This window comes from Mus caroli, chromosome 16 (assembly GCF_900094665.2).
Source record: "Mus caroli chromosome 16, CAROLI_EIJ_v1.1, whole genome shotgun sequence".
NCBI classification, from domain to species: domain Eukaryota; kingdom Metazoa; phylum Chordata; class Mammalia; order Rodentia; family Muridae; genus Mus; species Mus caroli.
Window position 1 is genome coordinate 66,131,450 of NC_034585.1, and position 6,574 is coordinate 66,138,023.

Here is a 6,574-nt window from a genome sequence, read left to right on the forward strand (position 1 = left end):
TATATATATATATATATATATATATATATATATATATATATATATATATATGTTAACTTCACATTCTGGAGGTTTTAATGCTATATGAGCGCATTCTGTGAACACTGGTAATGATGGGAATCCTTGGCTCTGAGAGATAAATGATGAGGTCAAAATTAGATGACTGATCAATAGCTTATGAAGATGAAATGGCTGCTGTCTGAAGAATTAACATCTTATACCAAGAAAAAAAAATAAGGTGTCACATTGAGCATCAGTCATCTGTGGAGAATACACAAAGGGGTCAGGCATTTCTTCAGTGATAATGATCATGGAATCAATGAACATAAACTAGTTAATCATTAGATATCAAGACACTTACATCCTACTCTCAATGCTACATCTTGGGTTTGGATCCCAGTGTTTCAGATCCAACTCTGAGATGGAAACACATGATATTCTCACCTTTTACCATTAGGTGTCCAATTAATCTATCTGCTATAGTTTAAGAATTATGATTCCCTACTTCTGCTTTACCATCCCTATCATGGTACTATTTCACAATAAATCAACAAAACAGACTTCAGTTATGATTACTGTATAGCTGATTGTTTGACTACTTGGATATAAGGTGTCAATATTGTTGACACAAATATTTGTAGTTGGTGTGATATTTATTTCTAAATTCACAAATAGCGATGTCTTCTGTGGTAGGTAACTATGTAACAAAATCTATCTTAATTAGTAAATGTGTGAGCATCTTTCACTTCCTGATTTTTCTATAGGAAAGTGTTAATCTGATGCCATGGGCAAAATGAGTCTTAGAAATTTCAAACTGAATCTACAGTTAAAAAAAAAACTCCGCTATGTAATAGTTAGAGTCTTCATGTCATATTAGACAATACTAATAAATAACTTTTTTAAATCATCTCTCTCTCCTCCCCCCACCCCGGTCTCCTCTCTTTCTTCCTTCCTCCCTTTATCCTTCACTTTTTTCTTTCATTATCTCATGAGTATCATATCTATTGTTCTTTTTGCACTAGCCTGAAATTAAAACCTATGCTAGAGAGATGGCTCACAGGTTGAGAGCTCTTATTGGTCTTTTTGAGGACCTGCATTCATTTCCCTGAACTCACATAAGGTGGCTTCTACTACCCATAACTCTAGCTCTAGGGGATATGGTCCTATATTTTTGTCTTTTGGGGAAGCCATACACAATGTAGCATCCACAACAACAGGTATACATACCTACCTGCTGTTCATAAATGAAATGAAGAAGAAAAATCCATCAACCAACCAACTAACCAACTAATCAGACAACTGGCTAACCAATCAACCAAAAAAGTAAAAAATAAAATAAAATAAAATAATAGAAAACCAAAAAACCTACTTTGGAGATCTTTCAAAATATTTTTCAAAATAATATGGCATTCTATTTCATTTATGTTGATGTGATGAGTATCCTGACAAAACTGGCTAATTAATGGACAGAGGGTTTTTGGTTTTTTGGGTTTTTGTTTGTTTGTTTGTTTTTTACACCCCATCATTGAGAGAAGTCAACAGAAGAACACAAATAGTCACATTTCTGCAGTCAAGAGCAGAAAGAAAGGAAAATATTTGCACCCTTGATAGATGCTGTTAGCTATTTTTTTTTTTATTTCAATAGCCAGGACTATATTACGGAGGGAATGGTGCTGCCCTCAGTGGGCTGAGTCTTCCCAATCCAGTTAATGTTCATGATAATCCTACCCAGGTAGCCTTTGGTCAATCTTATCTATGAAATTTCTAATAAGACTGTTCCCAAGTGGTTCTAGAAGGTGTCGTTAAGTTAAAATGAGTCAGCATAAATAATTACTGATATTTTTAAACAGAAATCGAACTTTACCTTGATTTGTCTTAAAGCCTGTGATATAAAATATAAGATTGCTAACAAAGTGGGTCAATGATTGACTTACTACAATACAATAGAATTTAGTTTTGAATGTAACACACTTCTCTTATAGCAGAACTTATAATTTATTTCTCTCTTAATCCATATTCCATGCCACATACATTAAGGGGGCCTTTGAACTCTGATTCTTGGACTCTTAACTATGTGTTTTTGTTTTTTAAGATGCATGGATGGATGGTGGCACTTAGGAAACAAAATAATTCTGCAGAAGAATGAATGAGTATATCCACGACCTGGATACGCCTCATATAGGACAGGAGAGTCATCGCTCATTTAATCAGATCATGTCCATTGCTTGATGACATGAAGTTTTGGATGTGACATTATGGTCCTAGTTCATATGTGGTAAACCAATGATCATTATGATCTTATTCTAACAATGATCCTGGATAAACAGGACACATATCAATGTTGACCATATATGATATAGAACACTGCTTAGGTAGCATGATCTAGAGAAAAACTCCTTGATTTTAACCTAATGTTTATTATTCATTGGCATTTTGATGTTGAATAATAGACTTACCTTGTATTTCATTATGAGTAGTAAATGTGTGAATATTTGTAAAACACCTAGAATTGTGCCTACCCATGATATGTAGATGCAGGTATTGATCTTATGTGCAGCGTAACATTGTTTAATGGACTTTCTTGCTACACAATGCTAAGCATTATGCTTATCTTACATCAGTGGTTTGTCGTTATTGTTATCTATAACATGGTTCCTTTGAAATCAGAACTGGGTAGAATCCTAAATTTTAAAGCTCATTTAGATAACTAAACAAGTGGTGGTGATAGTGATTTTCTGAGACACTCATAGTATATATTCCAATACAATATAAAAAGTGAGATGAGAAGGTAAAGTTCACTCATTACAAAAGGCATGACCTAATTTTCTGTCTTTCATGTCTGCATTCATTTTCTTTCCAAGTTACCCACTATACATTTCCCCGAGGCATTTCAACCTGACAGACTGTAAGTGTTTCAGGACTTAGGACTAAACTAAGACCTGCTTCAGTTTTGAAGATTCTTTCTCTTGCCTATGTCCATTCACCTCTTTCCATTTATTATAGAATAGCATTGAATAAGTGTTCAGAATAGTTATCCATCTTGTAAAGAGTAATCTGTTGATCGGAGAGGATTGTAGAAACAGTATGAATAGTCTCCACTCTGTCAGAATCCAGATTAGACAGCAGCTCGGGTCTCTTTCTTAGAGCTACAGCCACTACAAGAAAATGACAAGCCTCCCACTGCAAATCTACACATAAATTCCCAATGCAGGATACTCAGATTCCAGAAGAATATAATGTGCCTTTCTCAATGCTCCAAATAAGAGACATCAAATGATGACTGGCAGTTACTGGTAGCTACATGTTTCTAACTCCTAATGGTTAATCCACTAACTGGATGTGTCATCCTCCCTCCACAATTTCAGAGCTATACATTCCTACACTGGAATACTCCCTAAATTCTGGCTGAGGATTCTAGATAACTTGACTACTTGAAGCCCCCCTTCTTCCTTACAGACTTATAGAAACATACCTCCACTATGCCTTGTAGTCCTGAACTCTCATCAGGTCCTTCACTATGTCTGTTTATCTATAATTTTGATACCTGAATTCCCTTCATAGCCTCCCCAGCCTGATTTCTATCTGCCTATGTTATCAATAACGCTTTTTAATAAATGTCTTAGTCCTATAGACCTAGTGTCCCTCTTCAACCTCAAACATGAGACTTTTCAGACACAGCTCTCAGGTCCTTCTGTTGTTATGATTTCAGTAATTAGTAAGTCAAAATTAGTGGCTATAAACAGAATTAGTTAGGACCTCTAAGTATTAGTGGATTGGCTGTATGTGTGACACATAACATGGGTTAGAGACATTTCTCACTCCTAATAGTGCTAAGGTATGAATAGATTATAGGTTAGTCTGAAAGGTAATCTTTTCCTGAGGGTACCTTGGGGAGATGAAAAAAAAAATGAAGAATATGCTGTTAGAATATAAATTCGGCCTCCGGGGAAGCTGTTCTAGCTCAAAAGATTATAGAGATCTTTACAACTTTCTTAAGACATTCTGCATACACAGTAACTTGGGATATGAGACCTGGAAGAGCACCAGAAGTTATTGATGGATGGCTTTTTCTGGAGCAGAAATGAAATATTCCCTACTGCCTACTGCAATGGACACGTACACTATTATGGGTGATCCCTGAAGAAGTGGGAGTAAAAGTTGCCTATATAAAATAGACATAAAATTAAGTAGTAGAAAATATACTGTACTACTGAAGTACGTCTTTTAACTTTTAAATATTTTTTATTTATTTTTAATTATGTTTATGTGTGTGTGTGTTTGTGTGCATGTGTCTGTGTCTGTATATATGTACATGAGTACATATGCTTATATAGCCCTGATTAGGAGACCCCTGGAACTGAAACTAAAGGTGGTTGTGAACAACCCAACACAAGATATATATATATATATATATATATATATATATATATATATGATCTATATATGATCTATATATGATCTATATATGATCTATCTATCTATCTATCTATCTATAGAGAGAGCGTTTGTATGCTTTTTAAAAACTAATTGATAATAGTAATAGCTGACAAAAGAGACTCTGCTTGTAATTTTATTTTTTTTAAGTGTGTGTGTGTGTGTTTGTGTGTGTATGCGCACGCGTGCGCGCGCGGACAGGCGTCTATGCTATGACATACCCATGAAGGACAGAGAACATTATTTTGGGAATTGATTCTCTCTTTCCACCGTGAGTATCAAGGGATCAGACTCAGGACATCAGGCCTAATGGAGCAAATGTGCTTACTCACTGAGCCCTTCTTCGTGCCCTAAAATAGTTTGTAAAGATTTGAAAGGTGATTAAATGTGGTCCCCTTTCCCAGGACCTCCCTTCAAAGTCGTGAAAAATGAGGCAATAGAGCAGGTCACTGATGCCAACTTTTCACTCTGGGTCCACTTGGGGAAGAGTTCCTTTGGCAGGATTAGTTCATTAATCTCCTTTGAGCTTTCTTCCATTCCTCACAAGGCTTTGCATGGAATGCTTTCCTCCCCCTCCCCCCCCCCCTTTTTTGGCTGAAATTTTTCAGAGCTCTATTTATATCAAAGGGGACATCAAGAACCATAACACTCACTGAAAATGAAATCCTACGGCTCAGCCTGCCAACCAGCATAGGAAGCTTGCAACTGTAAGTGAATCTCTTAAGGCAAGTCACGCACAGAGGAGAGAAGACAGGAAGAGGCCCAGGCAGCTTATGATAGAATGAGAGACGGGGCAGACTGGGAGCGGCAGGCAACAAAACCTCAAAAGACTTACAAAGAGAAATCTTTGGCTTAGCTCTCTGGAAGCCAAGAGACAGGGGAAAAAATCATATAATAGAGGCTGCTTTAGGTGTGGAAGGACATTGCCAAGCCCAGGGACTGGTACTGCCCAGGATGTCTGCAGCTCCGAGCCGAGCAGCAGGGTGAGCGTCCCACGGACCCTGAGTTTGCAAAGCCTCTGGGTTACGCATCACACTTGGCAGCTGTATTTGATGCTCCCCTTGTCAACTGTGTCATTGTTCAATATAAAGGGCAAGAAGGAAAGAGCAGCAGCGACATCTTAAATATTAAGGTTATACAAATGACACCCTCAACATGAGATCACAGCCATAAACATTTCAGAAAAGGTTGTTTAAATGCTCTATGTAGCTGCTATTTTTATATAAGCTGACACCTCCATGGTGGCCTTGGGAAAATGGAAAAAAAAAAAAAAAACCTTTAAAGTAAACCACCCTCTTTCTTCTGATCCTCTATTAACTTGTGGCTTCTATTCCCACACAGCAGAGAGATAGAACACAGAGATAGGTCATGTATGACGGGTACAGAAGGGTACTTAAAGGCAGCAAACACGTGTATCTTCATTTTCTAAATTAGATCCCTCCAAAATGCTCAGGGAATTCTCCTTTCTTCTCTTGCAGTATTTAATCTCTATCCTGTGAAACAGGAAACACTGTCCTTATTTTACTCTGAAGCGACTTTAATGGCAGAGATGAATCTCGATATGGAGGAAGGTGACAGGAACCTGGAATTGTTATTCAATCACAGTTCTGTTTCCCCCCCTATGATGATTTCATTTGTCAGAGTAGTTTTAATGCAAAGCTTGTGATCGGGATTTTTTTTCCCCCCTTAAACAATTGGTACTACCATCTGTGTCACCTGAGGCTTCTTTTTTTCCAATTATTATGCGTTGTAGCTTCGTGTAATGTGACACAATGAAAACATAAATAATTCCAGTCTTTCTTTGCCGGGAGAGAAATCTCCAGACAGTTACATGGTGCCAGCATACCGATTCCAGAGCAGGTGAGGTGACGTAATATTCTTCACAGAGAACATGCCACTTTTTTTTTTTTCCTTAAACTTCATCTGCTCTTTAAAATGCTTTGTTTAGTCTGATTAGCAATAGACTTCAGAGGCATTTTCTAGGGCATAGACCTGTGTGCCTGCAAACTTCCCACTGTGCTGATGAAGCCTCCTTCACCTATGCTGAGCCGTTGGAGTTCAGAACAACCCTAGGGCATTTTTGTTTTTTGTTTTATATCTCGTTTGTTCTTTCTCTTTGTTCTCTTCCATTCAGAGGAAG